The sequence below is a fragment of the Oncorhynchus mykiss genome, chromosome 17, assembly GCF_057628025.1.
Source record: "Oncorhynchus mykiss isolate SJ-2025 chromosome 17, ASM5762802v1, whole genome shotgun sequence".
In the NCBI taxonomy this organism is placed as follows: domain Eukaryota; kingdom Metazoa; phylum Chordata; class Actinopteri; order Salmoniformes; family Salmonidae; genus Oncorhynchus; species Oncorhynchus mykiss.
This window is the reverse complement of record NC_143038.1, coordinates 27,543,922-27,562,880: the sequence shown is the minus strand read 5'-3', so window position 1 is coordinate 27,562,880 and position 18,959 is coordinate 27,543,922. Positions and strand designations below refer to the sequence as shown.

Here is an 18,959-nt window from a genome sequence, read left to right as displayed (position 1 = left end):
CTTCAGTTCATGAAAATAAACAGCTAGACAGCTACTTAACCCGGTTGCTCCAAGCTAACATTATAAGCAGCCAGCTAGCTTCATCTGGCTAGTGAGGCTCGACCTGACCGGGTTATATGTTGTGAAGCTAGCCACAATAAGGATTAGGCACAATAGTGGAATTTGCGATTTGCCTTCAAAATAAAAGTGTCATTGACAGTGATGCAAATTAATACAAATAGTAGAATTATGCCATACTTTTATTTTGAAGGCTAAATGCAAAGTCCACTATTGTGGCTAATCCTTATTGTGGCTAGCTTCACATAGATAGTTCTTATTTGATTAATGGCAGTCTTATAAATAAGGGTTATTTTAGATGACTCCTAGCTATATAGTTAGCTAGCTAACTATATAGCTACTGAAACAGATGTCATGTGTTTTTGGTGATGAACATTGTTTGCATCCATGAGCTAGCAAGCTTTTTTTATTTTTACGAGCAGCACTGTAGGTGCGCGAGACAACTTTGCCAGCATCATAGCATACGTATTGATGAATCGTTGTGACATATGAAATACGAGTGATAGTGTAATCAATGTTTGACACGTCAAATAACACTATGCACATGTAGCGCGTATCTTTTTTGACACGCAAAGACCCAAACGGCGTTCCATAGCAAAAGACCCAAATAACATTCTATAGAAATCCTGGTTGAAAATGAAACAACTGAACAAAATCAACAACGAAACAGCACAGCAAGTAAGTGAAAGAAATAGGTTTTGATTGTTTTTCTGGTAATGTGGACATATGTAAATGGCAACAAAATAACTTTTTGGTCAGTGTGGTGTGTGTAACCTTTAACTAGATAATTCAGTAAAAAACAAATTCTTATTTAGAATGACGGCCTAACCCCAGCCAATGCTGGGCCAATTGTGCGCTGCCCTATGGGTCTCCCAAGTCTCCCACAGCCGGATGTGATACAGCCTGGATTCGAAGCAGGGACTGTACTGACGCCTCTTGCACTAAGATACAGTGCCTTAGACCGCTGTGTCCATGTGTGTGTGTGTAACCTATTTAACTGTACTAGAATGCTTAAAAAGGCTGCACAAATTTTAAATATCGGATATCGATATCAGGTTTATTTTTGTCAAGGAAAATATCGGACATCGGCCAAAAATGTCATATCGGTGCATCACTAGTTCACATGGCTGATATCCTGAAAAAAAGAGTGACAATCAAATAAAACTCATTGGAGAGCTTACAACTGAACAAAAAAGTCAAGTTAATTTCAGTATACAACACAGAAATTAGAGACAGATTTCCTTTCACTCTTTATTGCAGGATTGTGATCTGTGATTAAACATTGACACTAGTTCATTTTGAATAGTTTTAAGTTAACAATTAACACAAGTTTAAACACTTCACTTCAAAGAATCAACAATATTTAATATAATTGCATAGTGTACAAGTAAGCTAACGCATATGGAAAAGGTTAGACATCTTAGTAACACGTAGGCTATTATTCATTACTAAAGCATACATTTCACGTGAACAAAATAAAGTCCATTCCAAAGGTTGCCAACCTTGCTCCACTGATCCCAGCAATTGCACACTTAATTATCAACTAATTAGGTTTTATAAATTGAATTCGGTGTATTAGTGCTGGGCTGAAACAGAAGCAGGCACACCCAGCAGGGTTGGCCTGCTCCAGTTGTAATAGGTTTATACATTGTGTCTGACTTTAAAAACAGTATTTTTGTTTTTCATAATGTGCTCTGACATAGGTACACATAGAACATAGAAAGGACGTATCCTTATTCTCTCGGGGCATCCATTGGGACCTCTATCTGCAGAAAGGGATTCACAGCTCTCTGTATCGGAGTACAGAAAAGACAAAAGAAACAGGCCGCATTATACTCAAATTAGACAGCACTGAAAATTATGATACTATATCTCTGTCCTTGGTTTCTCGTGCTGGACTGGAGAACATTTTCATAATGTCCTCCCACAAAGTTACCTGCCCTATCCAGAGTAGCCTACTCTCCATTCTGACAGCTGGAACTGCTAGCTATATAGTGCCTTCAGAAAGCATTCATACCCCTTGATTTATTCCACATTTTGTTGTGTTATAGCCTAAATTCTAAATTGATTTCTCACACACATAATATCCCATAATGACAAAGTGAAAAAATGTTTAGACATTTTTGCTGATTTATCTCAAATGTAATACAGAGATATCTAATTTACATAATCACACCCCTGGCTTTCTGGGTAAGTTTCTAAGAGCATTCCACAACTGGGTTGGAAAACATTTACCCATTATTATTTTTAAAAATCTTCAAGCTCTGTCAAATTGGTTGTTGATCATTGCTAGACATCCATTTTCAGGTCTTGCCATACATTTAAGTAGATTTAAGTCAAAACTGTAACTCCGGAACCTTCACCATATTCTTAGAAAGCAACTCCAGTGTAGATTTGGCCTTGTGTTTTAGGTTGTCCTGCTGAAAGGTGAATTCATCTCACAGTGTCTGGTGGAAATCAGCCTGAACCAGGTTTTCCTCTAGGATTTTGTCTGTGCTTAGCTCCATTCCTTTTATTTTTTATCCTGAAAAACTCCCCAGTCCTTAACGATTACAAGCATACCCATAACGACGCAGCCACCACTATTCTTAAAAAAGTTAATTACTTTACCACATTTTACTCTAGTGCCCAGTTTGCAAACAGGATGCATGTTTTGTAATATTTGTGTTCTGTACAGGCTTCCTTCTTTTCACGCTGTCAATTAGGTTAGTGTTGAGTTATTAAAATGTTGATCCATCCTTAGTTTTTCCCCTATCACAGCCATTAAACTCGAACTACTTTAAAGTGACCATTGGCCTCATGGTGAAATCCCTGAGCGGTTTCCTTCCTCTCTAGCAACCGAGTTAGGAAGGACACCTGTATCTTTGTAGTGACTGGGTATTTTTTATTTTACGTTATTTTACCAGGTAAGTTGACTGAGAATACTTTCTCATTTGCAGCAACGACCTGGGGAATAGTTACAGGGGAGAGGGGGATGAATGAGTCAATTGTAAACTGGGGATTATTAGGTGACCGTGATGGTTTGAGGGCCAGATTGGTAATTTAGCCAGGACACTGGGGTTAACACCCCTACTCTTACGATAAGTGCCATGGGATCTTTAATGACCTCAGAGAGTCAGGACACCTGTTTAACATCCCATCCGAAAGACGGCACCCTACACAGGGGTACACAGGGCAGTGTCACTGCCCTGGGGCATTGGGATACTTTTTTTAGACCAGAGGAAAGAGTGCCTCCTACTGGCCCTCCAAAACCACTTCCAGCAGCATCTGGTCTCCCATCCAGGAACTGACCAGGACCAACCCTGCTTAGCTTCAGAAGCTAAATGTATATTGATACACTATCCAAAATGTAATTAATAACTTCACCATGCTCAAAGTGATATTCAATGTCTGCTTTTCTTTTTACCCTTCTACCAATTGGTGCCCTTCTTTGCTAAGCATTGGAATTACTTCCCTGGTCTTTCGGGTTGAATATGTGTTTGAAATTCACTTCTTGACTGAGGGACGTTACATATAACTGTATGTGTGGGGTAGAGAGATTAGGTAGTTGTCACGACTTCCACCGAAGTCGGTCTCTCTCCTTCTTAGGACGGCGTTCGACGTCACCGGCCTTCTAGCCATCACAGATCCACTTTTTATTTTCCATTTGTTTTGTCTTTCTCACCTGGTTTCAATTCCCCAATTACTTGTTCATTATTTAACCCTCTGTTCCCCCATGTTTGTTTGTGAGTGATTGTTTATGTAATACGGTCCGTTTATGTGGGCTTGCTTATTTTGTATTGTATTTGTCTATTTTGAGTAAAATACGTTTATTTACTCATATCGGCTGTCCTGCGCCTGACTCCTCTACACCAGCTACACACAGACTACATTACAGTCATTCAAAAATTCATGTTAAACACTATTATTGCACACTGAGTGAGTCCATGCAACTTATGTTACTAGATGTGCAAATATTTACTTCTGAACTTATTTGGCTTCCCATAACAAAAGGGTTTCATTTTAAGTCACTTGTAAAAAAAATAAAAAATGTAAAAATAAACACAATTCCACTTTGACATTATGGGGTATTGTGTGTAAGACAGTTACATTTTAAACTCAGGATGTAACAACAAAATGTGGAAAAGGTAAAGGGATGGGAAAACTTCCTGAAGGCACTGTACTTAACTACAAATCCATTTCGAATTACAACGGTAAATACACCAAGATAGCTAACTAGCTAATGATATTTAATTCACTTAGCTAACTGTACATACTGTATAGCTAGCTAACATTACATTAGCAGCTAATTTGAGTTAGCCTGTACAGTAAGTTCTAGCTAGCGATACATTATAATTTTCTAAATATATTTGCTTACTTGAATAGGTTCTCCCTCCGTTTTCTTGGTCCTTAGAAAACAAAATAATGGGTAATCTTCCCGAAGTTTCCAGTGGAAGCAAAACTCGGCCAGCCATTTGGATGATTGGAGGAGTTCCAACAGACAGACTCTGGTGTGGTTGCTAGGTGATTTGTGAGGCAACTGCAAGCCCTCTATAGGAGGAGCAGGAAGTAAAATGTTATGTGATTTTGTCGATTCAACGCAACTGACATTACGGAAAAAAATACATTCCATGAGCCACATCAGTTAACATCATTTGAATGAACATTGTACATTAACATGGAAATTATTGTATCACAATAGAAGGTAGCCATTGTGAGTGTACCCATGAGTTTATCAGTCATATTGCCAGGGTGAGGTCCTAAACCCTTTCTATTAATTCCATGGTCTATGGGCGAGTTCGTAAATGCGCTCTGGCCATCTACTCCGATTTCCGCGCACTCGTCTGAGCGTGCCAGAGCGCAGAATAACTGATGAATTTATAAACGCTCAACACCAGTTGAAATTGGCAGGTGACGGTAAACGTCGGCAAAAAAAACATTTACATTGTTGCCAGCAGCACAGTTAGTCACCAATGATCTGAATAACATGAAAACAGCATAACCAGCTCTGCTAGGGTGAACAAAATGGTCAGAGTGAGGTGTTCTCTCATTTGTGTCTGGAAGTAGCTAGCAAGCTAGCCAACGTTAGCCAGTTCGATTAGGTGCTTGACTGCCATTGTGTGGTCAGAACGCTCGGATCAACCCACTCCTCAGCAAGAGCATCCAGTGTGCGCACTGAACGCGCCGAGAGCTAAACGTTCTGAATTTACGAACAGACAATCTGACAACGCTCTCAATATATCCCTGGAGGGGGTGCGTCACCTGAGTGGGTTGATTCACTGATGTGGTCATCCTGTCTGGGTTGGCGGCGCCCCCCCCCCCCCCCCCTTGGGTTGTGCCTGGCGGAGGTCTTTGTGGGCTATACTCAGCCTTGTCTCAGGATGGTAAGTTGGTGGTTGAAGATATCCCTCTAGTGGTGTGGGGGCTGTGCTTTGGCAAAGTGGGTGTGGTTATATCCTTCCTGTTTGGCCCTGTCCGGGGGTGTCCTCGGATGGGGCCACAGTGTCTCCTGACCCCTCCTGTCTCAGCCTCCAGCATTTATGCTGCAGTAGTTTATGTGTCGGGGGGCTAGGGTCAGTTTGTTATATCTGGAGTACTTCTCCTGTCCTATTCGGTGTCCTGTGTGAATCTAAGTGTGCGTTCTCTAATTCTCTCCTTCTCTCTCTCTCTCAGAGGACCTGAGCCCTAGGACCATGACCCAGGACTACCTGACATGATGACTCCTTGCTGTCCCCAGTCCACCTGGCTGTGCTGCTGCTCCAGTTTCAACTGACCTGAGCCCTAGGACCATGCCCCAGGACTACCTGACATGATGACTCCTTGCTGTCCCCAGTCCACCTGACCATGCTGCTGCTCCAGTTTCAACTGTTCTGCCTTATTATTATTCGACCATGCTGGTCATTTATGAACATTTGAACATCTTGGCCATGTTCTGTTATAATCTCCACCCGGCACAGCCAGAAGAGGACTGGCCACCCCACATAGCCTGGTTCCTCTAGGTTTCTTCCTAGGTTTTGGCCTTTCTAGGGAGTTTTTCCAAGCCACCGTGCTTCTACATCTGCATTGCTTGCTGTTTGGGGTTTTAGGCTGGGTTTCTGTACAGCACTTTGAGATATCAGCTGATGTACGAAGGGCTATATAAATAAATTTGATTTGATTTGAATGCCCACTGAGCACACTCTGGCACTCCAGAGTGGATTTACAAACGCACTTGTGTGCTGCTACAATGTTTCAGCAAAGAGCATCAGTTTCATCACGTTGCCCAGCCTAGCCTGCCCAGCCAGCTGTTTTTCTGTGTGTGTTTTTTTTTAACAGTTATGATGGTTCTTTTCATGACAGTCTTCATCCATAACTGTCGGTTACATGGTTATAATAGTGATAGTTGTGCCAGCCCCCCCACCCCAGAGTAGGGAATGCAGTGCCCATGTCCTAACAGTCAGAGACCGTTCCCTTAACAGTGTATGTCCTAGCTTGGCAACAAGTGGCAAAAGGTTGCTAGGAAACACCTTGCTCTCTGGGGGCCGGGGTACACGCACACACTTCAATGTATTAACTGGAGCTTTGTATTTAACTCTTGATGTGTTGAAAAAAAATCCAGTCAGGAGGAAAGCCCCTGTCAGCAAAGTAACATGTCTTTAGAGGGATGACACTCAACCTTTCACCTTTGACCGTTTAGAAGTGTGAATTAGCAGGAAGTGTCATGGTGATGGAGGGAGCCACATACAGGCTGTAAAAAATAATATCCTGCCCCTGGCACCCAATCATCACAGCACATGTCAGCCCTGTGTTCAGCACACACAACCACACACACAGAACTCAAAATCCAGTATGCCTATAGTAGAGACCAGAATCCATGTAATTAATTCTCATGCATATTATTTTTAAAGACAGTCCAAGTTAAAATGTTGCTTCTTCTGCTGCCATGTTCATAGTTCAATAAGCCTTGTTTGTTAGTTACGTTAAACATAGGGAGAGAAAAGAAAGCTTTAGCCTGACCAAATCACAATAGATCGAACAAATTAAGATAGAGAACCTCAAGTCAATTTCAGAATAGGTCAAGTTGGGACCAGCGAAAGAAATCCCACACACCCTCCCCTCATCCATCTTTCCGCCATCAAAGTATAAAACTTTTAACAGTCCAGTCCAACATTGGTCCTTTCCTGTCCATGACAACCCCCCTTTCCCAGGATAGAGCGCATCCCCCCCCGGGGGGGATATGGTGGGGGGGGGGGGGGTTACGGGTGATTGCCCCAGCTTTGGCAGTCGTCTTGAGAAAAAATGGGTGTTTCTGGGGAAACCGAGTGCTCCCCATTTTCCAAGGACTCCATAGTTCCTACTTAGCAACAGCCAGAAGCATCGGTATTGCGAACACCGCCTGCCTATCGGCCTGCCAAAACCGCACAGGAACACAAAAACCTGGCGAATGTCACCATAACAGATGCCCCGTGTATTGTTTTCCGGGAGTCAAAAGCCACAAAAAGCCCCCTGATGTTATTGAGATGATATTCTATTTCATGAGCAGTTTAATATCCATAATATCCGAGTGAATAGCCAGCTAGCTATCTCGCTTTGGCAAAAAACTAGAACCAGTCCACGAGAAAATAAATCCCACACTAATATCAAAATTACCACAACCACAAAATACTTATCGTAAGGTGCACAGATGCCGAAGAAAACTAAAAACTCAGAACTTTGCAAGTTTCAAAGTTCTGCCCTAGTTATTGGGTCCGGTTCCAGATGGTGGACACTCCCCCTCTACCACACCCACTCACCTACCTATCCCTCGGCGGAGGACTAAAGTCTGCAGCCAGTCAACACCAGCTGTTCTCCCACAGACAGACAGTTCAGAGCAAAGCAACACAAATCCTCCCTTCTCTTCCACTTCCCTCCCCCATCCTACCGCATCCAGACATGTACCACACTCCCCTCCACCCCTTCCCTCCGCCACAGTTCTCCCTCTTGTTGGCTGGCCTTTTCAACCTTAGCCAACAAAAGAAACAAAAGGAGCCAGTACAGAGACAGAGAAAGAGTAGAGAGAGACCAGGCCACCCTTTCAGAGAAGTACTGGGACTGCAAAGGCTAAGCACAGCAATAAACTCCACACATGCACATACCTGTAGGCACATGTACACATCTACACAAGTACACACATGTGCATGGATCCAAACTCATGCTGCTGACAACATACAGACAACAACAGACAGACCCACAGTGCTAACACACACACACACCATTCCACGAGGACACGGACCACGGACTTCTGAAAACATGCAAACACACATATGGCCTGCATAAAATATGCACACAAACACAACACCCGCACACCTTTTGTGAGCACGTCAACATTATTTTGACTACAGCCTGACAAACTGCAGATCATGTACCGCTCTACACGTTGCCTCCAAAGGAATGCCCTTTGCTCTGCACGAGTGAGCAAGACAGATGCCGATTAGTTGTGCTTGTGTGTTTGTTCCCCTGTCCCCAGTTCTCCCTCTTCACCTGCCTCAGGTGGGGGTCTTATCTTCTCATAATCATCCGAGGCTTTGACAAAAACCTCCTCAGCCATGTCATTCTATACCATCTCACCACAAGGGCTTCATTCTCTAAGGGTCTGCTTGAACTTGTGAGAGTGTGGAAGAGAGTGAGATAGCAAAATATCGATATGGGAAATTGACACATTCAGTAGGAAGAGAAAGCGCAATGCAAAAAAAAAAAAAAGAAGAGATGACGAGAAAGAGCGAGAGAGAGCAACAACACCCCACGCAAACAAAAACAACAACCCAGGAACTGCTTTACACTTCTTTTTTTTCTACCCTACCATGTGCTAAACAGGAGAAAGACAATGCTCGTGTCACTGAATTTTAACATGGATTCAGGAGACACACACCAACTCCATTCATGAGGGAGCTCACACACATATACCATTTATACTCATAAGCTGCATTCGGTGGAAGCACACAGTGTGCCCTTCGGAGTTAATAATTCAACTCCGTTAGGGCACTTCAGTTGTGCTTCAAAGGAATGCCGATACTGCACTGTGCGTAGTTTTCATAGTTTGCATACGATCTAGGTCTCTATTTACATATTTGAATAATGAACAGGCTTTCCAGTCTAATTTAACCCTATGAGAGTTAAGACTAAAGTCAAGTTATCAAAAAAAAAATTTGACATTTCAACATACATCCATGGGGTTAGGCTACTGATTAGAATCAAGGGCATGTCAGGAGGGTGTGGGTAACATGTTAAGTTGGGCCTCTTGAACAGTGTTCACCCTTGTGGATCTGAATTTGATTAAATTAACTGACTAAAGGCGTAAGCATGCTTCAATTCGGCTTGCGTCTAGCCGAAACCGTCTGCTCGCATACCCCCTTAAAAGACCTTCGCTTGAAAATCAAGTGTTGTTTGTCTGTTTTGAGACACCATAGCCAGTATACACTTCCTCAAAATAGTCCCTATAAAATGTTAACGTTTGTGCCGAGGATCTTAGTCACACGATTTTTCGTCTAACTAAGATGTTTGGTGCAGTTTTTCTCCCCCCCAAAAAATAGTTGCATAATTACAGGTTGTCTCTCGTTGAATGACAACTATATTGAAGAATCCCTACTCTTGACCAATCACCGACGAAGGGGCGTAAACTTCGGCTCCGAACTTCAGCTTTCCAAAACAAATACGTTGTCTTGATATATGCAAGAACTCTTCTGAACGGTATTGGCTGGAAAGCATGCGGACACCTTAATAAGAAGTAACAGCAAAATAAAACTATAAAAAAATACGAACTTGGCACCCTTGCACTGTTTCTATGGCCTGAACCGCAACCAAATAATGAATAAAGATGGGAATTAAGATTAAGCCTAGATCAAGTTTTATTAGTCGTACGGGATACACATGGTATACAGAGTCCAATGAAATGCATATTTGCAGTTCATGACAACAATAAGAAATATTGGGTGGCTCAGTGGTTAAGGGCACTGTACTGCAGCGCCAGCTGTGCCATCAGAGACTCTGGGTTCGCGCCCAGGCTCTGTCGTAACCGCCGCGACCGGGAGGTCCGTGGGGCGACGCACAATTGGCCCAGCGTCGTTCGGGTTACGGTGGGCTTGGCAGGCAGGGATGTCCTTGTCTCATCGCGCACCAGCGACTCCTGTGGTGGGCCGGAGGAGTCGCAGGCCGGGAGCGCAGTGCGCGCTAACCAAGGTTGCCAGGTGCACAGTGTTTCCTCCGACACATTGGTGCGGCTGGCTTCCGGGTTGGATGCGCGCTGTGTTAAGAAGCAGTGCGGCTTGGTTGGGTTGTGTATCGGAGGACGCATGACTTTCAACCTTCGTCTCTCCCGAGCCCGTACGGGAGTTGTAGCGACGAGACAAGATAGTAGCTACTAAAACAATTGGATACCACGAAATTGGGGAGAAAAAGGGGTAAAATTCCCCCCAAAAAACTAACAAAAACAATAAGAAATAATACAAATTAAGAATACGAAAAAAGTAAATGGCTCCGTATAATATATAATACAGGAAAGCACAATTTATAGTCCTATTATTACATGTGTTTGGGGGAAGGGGGATTGGGGGGGCAAGTGTTTAACGGGAACAACCATTTTATTTATTTTGTTTCTACGCACATTACATACAATATGTCCACTGTGATGTAATAGAGCGGGAAGTCTTCCGTCATTCTCAGAACCTTATTTGATACAACAACAAAAAATGCAGCCTTTGATTGATATCTAGAGATATATTTGTCAGATAGCTGCCATCTAGCCAGATCCAAAGACCTCAAATGGTTTAAATAGTCAGTGTGGCACTGGGTATCTGATTCTGAAACCCACCCGACCCCCCTCTTTCAGGGGGATTGCGCTTTTTGCCACCGGTATATTCTTCTTAATCTTTTTGCATCTGTTGGCTTGCAAAGCCCCATTAAAAGACCAGACCATTCTGATAAGGTTACTGAGTTAATGCCCACTGATATAATTAAAATAGAGTATTTAATCTGGCCATGATTGTTGAGGGGTAAGACCACTTTAAAACAAGGCTGGCCATCCTTCCCAACACGTACTTCGATCCACGTTAAAACAGATTTGCTCCAGGGCAATTCCACAATAAAGGAATTACGCCGAGACTCCATTTTTCTCAGTTTAAAATGTATGCCAAATAGCCATCGATTTCAAAGTTTAACAAACCATTCGACGACTACTTTGAACAATTTATAAAGTTACATTTACTGGAAAAACTGCAGATACAAAGTTACAGAATTACAGTAATATCTCCCTCAGTTGTATTATGTTATCCAAACTTTGGATCTGCACAGTTCTTCCCGTAAATGTGTTTTTGTAAAATGTTCAGTGGAAATAGTCGAAGGTAGTCCTTGTGCATAGAGTTATTTTGTTTCGTTAAACTGGTATACATTTTAAACGTTAAAAATCGGAGTCTCAGCGTAATTCCGTTACCTTGGAATTGCCCTCCAGTCTTGGATGGATAGGGGCTTTACCATATCTAAGAGGGGAAACACACCAGAGCAATTATCCTCATCCAATTAACCAGTCAGTAGGCGACCATCCTGCCAGCTCGTTGCAAGTGGTGGCCGTCTTTCCCTCATTGCAGGGTTAGGGTTATCAACATGGGCCTATTCTGGTAGCCCAAAGCCGTTCCAACTCTTCAGGGCTGCGAGTGTGCGCCAATGTATCATGACAGGATATGGCACTTTGTGGTGACACCTCTGGCCTGACTGAGTGTGCTGCTGCAAGACATAATTTAATCAACACCACCACTGATGATCTACAGCCATCGCCACCCAGTCACAGTTTATCAAATCTCCCCGTCCTTGACATCTCCCCACCTGTTAATCACCAGGCTGGCAGGATAAATGTCACGATGAAAGCTAAACAAGACCAATCACGAAAGTGTCTAGCCGCTCAGACAGCATCCGCCCGCCTACTTGCCTTTGCTGGGGACGACTTGACAAAAGGACGGACAGACTGACTGAAGGACTGAGGCTCACTCGTTTGATTGGGCTACTGGGTGGTGCAGCGGTATAAGGCACTGCATCTCAGTGCTAGAGGAGTCACTACAGACCCTGGTTCGATTCCAGGCTGTATCACAATCAGCCGTGATTGGGAGTCCCATAGGGCGGTGCACAATTGGCCCAGCGTCGTCCGGGTTAGGGCTTGGCCGTCGTTGTAAATAAGGATTTGTTCTTAATTGACTTGCCTAGTTGAATAAAATAGATCAAAAGTTTGAGGGAGTAGGACTGATGATAGGTGTTGACACGACATGTCCATGCTAGCCCGTACAGCTGCCAGCCACGGAGAACAAGAATGGCCAACACCCATCCCCCTTCAGACTTTGACACTAACAGTTACAGGGTGTCTGAGGTGACACAAGCGCCATTTACTGGCAGAGAGGTGAGGAGTGCTCTGCCCAATTGGGTCATTATCACTGGAGCCCTATCTTTCACAGAAGTCTGTTAAGTATGGATTCCCTTTTAACTCAACTCGAGGCAATTAGTGTAGTCAGTCATGCATATTATACCACTGTGGTTTAATCTCAAATTAATCCAGCCTCAGTAGCCTATACATCACCACCCATATTGAATATATTCAGAATATGGGAGTGGGGTTATGGTGATAGCAGTTGTAAGGGCATTAACGTACAATTGCTTTGAGTAGCAAGCCAAACTGGTGAGGGACTAAATTGCAATGGAATAATATGGACATAATCAACAGTCATTGAAATTACAATATAAATTCCACTACAATTCCCCGTGAATCTAGGGAATAAGGTTAAAATGGGAGAAAATCCTACTCCTCAGCCCTCGTCTGTAGTGCCGGGACGATACCAGTATTGCGATACATATCGTGGGTAGGAAACACAACACGAGGCGGATTTCACTTCTTTAGGAAAACAGCCCTAATGTTGGAAACAATCATCATGTTGTCATCCAGTCACATTGATTTATTTTCCAAGCTATAGCACACAATATTTGACATACAGCAGGTTTTTAAAAATACCAATATTGCTATACTGGTATCGTCACTGCCCAACTCATCTAGCACCCTTCCAAAATTGCATTTCTGGCTCAGGTAATGACAGGTCAAATATCAAAAGGTCACACAGTGAACACAATGGTCCCATTTATACATGGAGCCAAGGGTCATTTTACAAGTCAAGACAGATCTGTCTTGTCCAACTCTGTCCAGGTAGAAGTGCAAAATTGTGCCTGCCGGCTACCACGTCTGCAAACTTACCACATATTTGAGCCTTGGTGACTGCTTTCTTTGTGACTGTTACACACTCGGTAAAAATCTGTCCCAATTAGTCACAATCGAGAACAGCAGTGCTGTTCAGCAACCTCCTACAACAGTGGCCAGCTTGAACTATGTTTATTAGAGCTTCCACAGCCAAGGGACATAATTGGCAGCTTTCTCTCCTCTGTTTAAAAAGGTAACTTCCTATTTATTTATTTATGACTGCAGACAAATTTAGCCGTCCATAAGACAATGCTCTGTTCGTCTTCTGATCTCCATGCTGCCGAAATACAGCCATAAACATCTCAAAACCTTTTAATCATCTACCCAAAACAAAAGAAGTGATGCTTTATAGAGAAACTGATTGTGACAAATACTTATCTAGTCTTTGTAGCCTATCAAGGGAGTTTAGGCCTTACCGTTAGTAACCAAAAATGACAGCTGTGTATGCCGTGCAGCCTAAGACAAAAAAAAGCACACACAAAAATGACAATCTGCGGATGAGCGTAAAAAAAAACGAGTGAATGCGGTTACGGATTTTCTGGGAACCCGGTATGCCATGGCTAAAGGATTTTTGGGGGGCAGCCACTGCCCAAAACTATTCAGGAAAAGTTCAATAACTAAAACAACGAGCAATGACCCCGTTATTAGATGCCAGGTCTGACAAACTACGAAGCAAATCAAATGGGCAATCAGCATCAGGATGGGATATTCCATGTGGTTTCTGCGATTATGATGTTGCGATAACTTAATCTGTCACTTAAATTATAAGGGCGGCTATGAGCTTAAAAAGAAGAGCAGTTGGCTATCATTTGAGGAATGGTACAACTCAGAGGCAGTCTGTGGCCACCGAGGCAGTCACTCTCACTGAAGGCTCTTCTGTCCGCCATGGATGACACTGTTGGATAGCTGAATATCAATACACACAGACACATTTAGAAATAAAAATTAAGTGGTAGAAAATCGTTTGTCAGGTTGCGTTTGTCACAAAGCATGATTTGCCTGCCCATTAACTTTTATTCTGAAATAACTTCATATGTCCGAGTTAATCAAATATTAGTTTAGACTTGAAATTGGCATGGGAGCTAACTAGCCAGCAAGCTATCAGCTAGTTAGCTGCTCATAAAAAAAAGGTAGATAACTGGTTAAATTTGCCAACAAAATAAAATCAACCAAATTATTTACCAATGTTTCTCAAAATTACAGTAGTTGGCCAATTAATTTGATCATGCTTTGTGATACACACAGTTGTATGCTGTTTTAGTCCTCACAACATGTTGCCCTGTCATCTACAGTAGAACCTGGTGAACAACATAGAACCTGGTGAACAACATTTTATCCTACCAGATCCGTGATGAGAAGGTTCTAGCTAGTGTATCCCTCTGTCCTTCGACTCTTATTGGATGTAGTATTTATATACAAGTTAATTACAATTACCTTTTTGCTTTAGGGCATCTGTACCTGATAGAGCAGACATCTCACGTGCGGAAGTAAGCCGTCTGGCGCGAGACAATCATTGGGAGGAAACTAGAGTACACCCAGAAGTTCTGACTGAAAGCACATTTGAGTGCCCCAGGATGGTCCATTTACTTTGTGCTATAATAATTTATGCTACGAAATCCTGCAACTTCATTGGGGTATTTCCCCCTCATAGCAAATAGCCTGCAAAGCAATCGAAGCAATGTTCGCATTGGTAGATGCGCCCACGGAGGCAGAGCTGCCTGACCGTCACTGAGGAGCAGAGTAGTAAATAACTGAACAGCTTGTTTTGAACAATATTTTTTTGAAACAGGTAAGTGTGTACATTATTCTAACTTTTAGAAGCATTTTAAACATAATCCATGAATTATCAACAACAAAAAATGTATTTAAAAAAATGTATAACGCTATAATGGGCCGATGCTATTGATCTGGATTGTGTGTGTGTGGAGAGAGACCGTAGCTCAGCTTGTGACAGCTTCCACAGAACTGCATCTGTTAAGACACGAACTGGGGCGCAAACAGTGGAACAGATCAAACATGTGAATTTGTTAGGGATCAATTCGTCAAAGAACTGAAGAGGCATGTAGTCCATTCTTGCGATCGCTGGAAAGAGGATTTCTTAATGTGCATCTTCAACATAGAACATAGAAACCAGATATTGATATTAAAGTATTTGCAATACACAAAATACCACTGGTAAAGTAATGTAAAGAATGCAATGTAAAGCAACGACACCTGCCGGAGAGAGACAAAACAGGCTGTAAAAACAGGGCCTCCCGAGTGGTGCATTGGTCTAAGGCACTGCATTGCAATGCCAGCTGTGCCACTAGAAATCCTGGTTCGAGTCCTGGTTCTGTCGCAACCGGCTGTCGACCGGGAGACCCATGGGGCGGCGCAAAATTGTCCCAGCGTCATCCGGGTTAGGGGAGGGTTTGGCAGGCCGGGATGCCCTTTCCCCATCGCCCTATAGTGACTCCTGCGGCGGGCCAGGCACATGCATGCCGACACGTTTGCCTGTGTTTCCTCCGACACATTGGTGCGGCTGGTTTCCGGCATAAGTGGGGATTGTGTCAAGAAGCAGTGAGGCTTAGCTGGGTCGTGTTTCGGAGGACGTACAGCTCTTGACCTTCGCCTGGGACAAGACTGTAACTATCAATTGGATACCATGAAATTGGGAGAAAAGGGGGCAATTTTTTTAAATAAATAAAATGGGCTTTAAAAACAGAACAAGCAACTCCAATGACCCACCACCTGCTGTGGTTCAATTAACTACTGCTAAACAGCAGTGACGTTGGAAAAAACCTTCCATTTACTATACTACTGCATCTCCAAAAATGTGCTAACCAGCAGGGAAGAATGTGTCGAGTTGCAAGAAATTCACTTTAACGGTCGACTTTGGGCATGAAAACGGTTCAACTCTTTCTCAATTTTTAAACAGAAATTGGCTGTGCATTTGATGGTTCATCAATGTGTCATTCTGATAATGCTGCTGACGTAGCTAGTTCGTTAGCTAAGCTAAACATAACTTCTCCGGGATGTGTTGAAGTCATTTCACAAGATTTGTTTTGGGTGGAAGCTGTAGAGATCGGTAACAAATGTCAAATATCTTATTAATAAAAAAAATGTTAGCAATAAATTACCTGGTATAATGTTGCATTAATCAGTTATACAGTTTAAAATGTATTTTTGTCCAGGGTCGAACTTTAATGTAACTGTCCAATGTTTCCAAATTTCTATGAAATATGACCCATCATTAATTACAACAGGAGTGAAATCGTTTTCCTTCCCAAAAAAATTGTGATTAAGTATGCTAAAAAGCTACTTCTCTGTGTTGGAATAGCATGAGCAGTCCCCCAACAACAGAATGGTGTGGGCGTATACCGGTCATTCAAAATATTAATAAGAGTAGACTGCTGATTGGCCAGCTCCTCCTCCTCAGGATGACATCAACCCCTGTGAGGAAATCGCAAGCATTTTTTTTAAAGTTCTGTTTGAGATGCAAGTTTTTGAAGGTTTTTTTTCCCCTCCAAATTATGCTTTGGCCACAAATATAAGTATATAATGAGTCCAAATTATTTGGGTATGAGTTAACAGAATATGTACTTTTAAAGGTGAGATTTTCACTGGACAGTTACTTTAAAACATGTTCTCTCAGCTTAATGGCAAAACGTGAAGATTAGCAGGAAATTAGCTTTAAACTGAAATGTTCTCATCCTTATGGCAAAACGTGAAGAATAGCATGAGATGAGCTATAAAAACATTTTTCTCTTTGCCCCATGACAAAGTTTAGCATTGCTGGTAATTAGTTTTAAAACTACAACATTTTCTCTGAGATTCATGAATAAATGTGAAGAATAGCATTATAAAACTGCACATTTGGCTCCCTGCCCCATGGCAAAATGTGGTGAAATGCAGGAAGTTAGCAGTTTTCCTTTAATAGTACAAATGTTATCCCAATAAAATTCTACTTATCCTTCCACTGTTTCCTCAACAGAGGCATAATAAGTTGTCAAACTGTGCAAAGTTGCAGGAAATATATTTTAAATGTCCCCAAAAAACCTCAATGGAAGGACCCCAGGACAACCAGTCTACTGTTAGTCCCCACCAATATCTACATCACAATTTCGCCCTTGCACAGACTCCCGATGTGGTTTTGGAAAGCTAACCTACAGCGTGGTCAAGTTTATCACCCCATATAGCCTAATGAAAATAGAATTGATGGGTAATAGTGATAGTAGCCTCTGTATTACATAAGTTCATTTACACATTCAAAACTAGGTCTCATTTTACATGGCAAAACTGGATTCCATACAGAAACTATTGGTATCGGCTTCCAACGTTAAGATAGAAGTACCCCACTATTCGTACTACCAACTATTTTCACATTGCTAAAACCCTTGAAATGTATATATTTTTTAAACGTTTGAGTGCAATGATTACTGTTAATTTCTAATGTTTTTTTGGTTGATGTTAAATGTGTTTATTCTAACTTTTGCTGGTTTATTTCACTTGTTTTGGTAATGTGAACATATTTCTCGTGTCAATAAAACCCGTTTTAATTAAATAATAATATTGGCCACAATCAGCATGCAACTTGCACTAGACTCCACGTATTTAGGGGATAAACCCATTTTGCAGGAACTATTGACGAAATTTCTGAGAAACATGGTTTTGCAAGCATCAAAAGTAGGTTTTCGCAATAACAGTAGGCTTAGACCTCCTTCACTCACCTTCGATTCTTATAAATCAGGTTTAATTCCACGACCCGCAGTTTCGTTCTGGATACAAGGAAAGTGAGTTCAGTACCGTCGGCTGGCGGAATTGGAGGGCAAGTTTATCCAATTTGTCAGCAACTTGTGCTTTTAAATCCAGGCAAATCACAACGGTTCCCAGGGGTCAGGAGAACGCAAGTTCCATTGTCGTTCAAACTTGCGTTTGGTTAGTATTAGTTTTCTGCTGGTTTAAGGTTGTTTCACGAGATCAAACAATCTTTAGCTTTAGTAAAGTCTGCAATGTTCCATGTACATTTCTCGGCTTAAAATCAACTCGTGCGCGCTCGTATTGTTATTGCTTTTTTCTCATATTGCACTGTGCGCTTTCTACGATTACCACATGTCGGCCTGCCCGGCGAGAATGGATAGATTACCTCACGACAGCCCTAGATAAACCAGCCCCCGATATGCGTAATGTTTTAAAGGGGCTTGGTCACATCGACTGCTGAAATGCCCTGGTGACTGGCGGACCCCTCCTGGCCAACCAACTTCGTTCTCTTAACGGGGCAGTCTGCAATTCAACAACAACAAAAACAGCTCAGGGATGGAGCTGGAGAAATGTAACCGCTCTCAAATTAATTGACAGAGCTACAGTATGGATGCAAGGACTGACCATCCAACAGATCAACATTGGCATTTCACCATGATTTGAGGCTATACAGTGTTTGTTTAATATTAACCTACATTGTTTACAAAAGCTTATATTTGTGGGTCTGATGAGATGGGGTAGGACATTTGAACTAAGCCCATCAGGCATTTTTAAATTATTCTTCAAGAATCAATGGGTATGTACAATTCATGTTTAGTGCAAACATTTTATTGTAGTATCAGCAGATGGCCCCTTTAAAGGGGCAACAGATTAGCGGCTGATTCAGATCCGCTTTAGCCTCATCCACATAGCAGTTGTTTTTGCAGGAACCCACTAAGGT

General features: G+C 42.3%; 1 protein-coding gene across 11 annotated transcripts in view; it reads right to left on the bottom strand.

The window, feature by feature from the left end:
• The window catches only part of plxnb1b (plexin b1b), a 138,785-nt gene extending 120,269 nt beyond the window's left edge, over positions 1 to 18,516 (bottom strand). For 4 of the 11 annotated variants that reach the window (XM_090205153.1, XM_090205151.1, XM_090205159.1 and 1 more), the window contains exon 1: positions 17,989 to 18,395. The gene's annotated coding sequence lies outside the window, so the exon portion shown is untranslated. Of the gene's footprint in view, positions 1 to 17,988 lie in introns of all 11 variants that reach the window. The other 7 variants (XM_021568531.3, XM_090205157.1, XM_090205156.1 and 4 more) reach the window with 5 other exon arrangements.
• Positions 18,517 to 18,959: the final 443 nt, after the last annotated feature.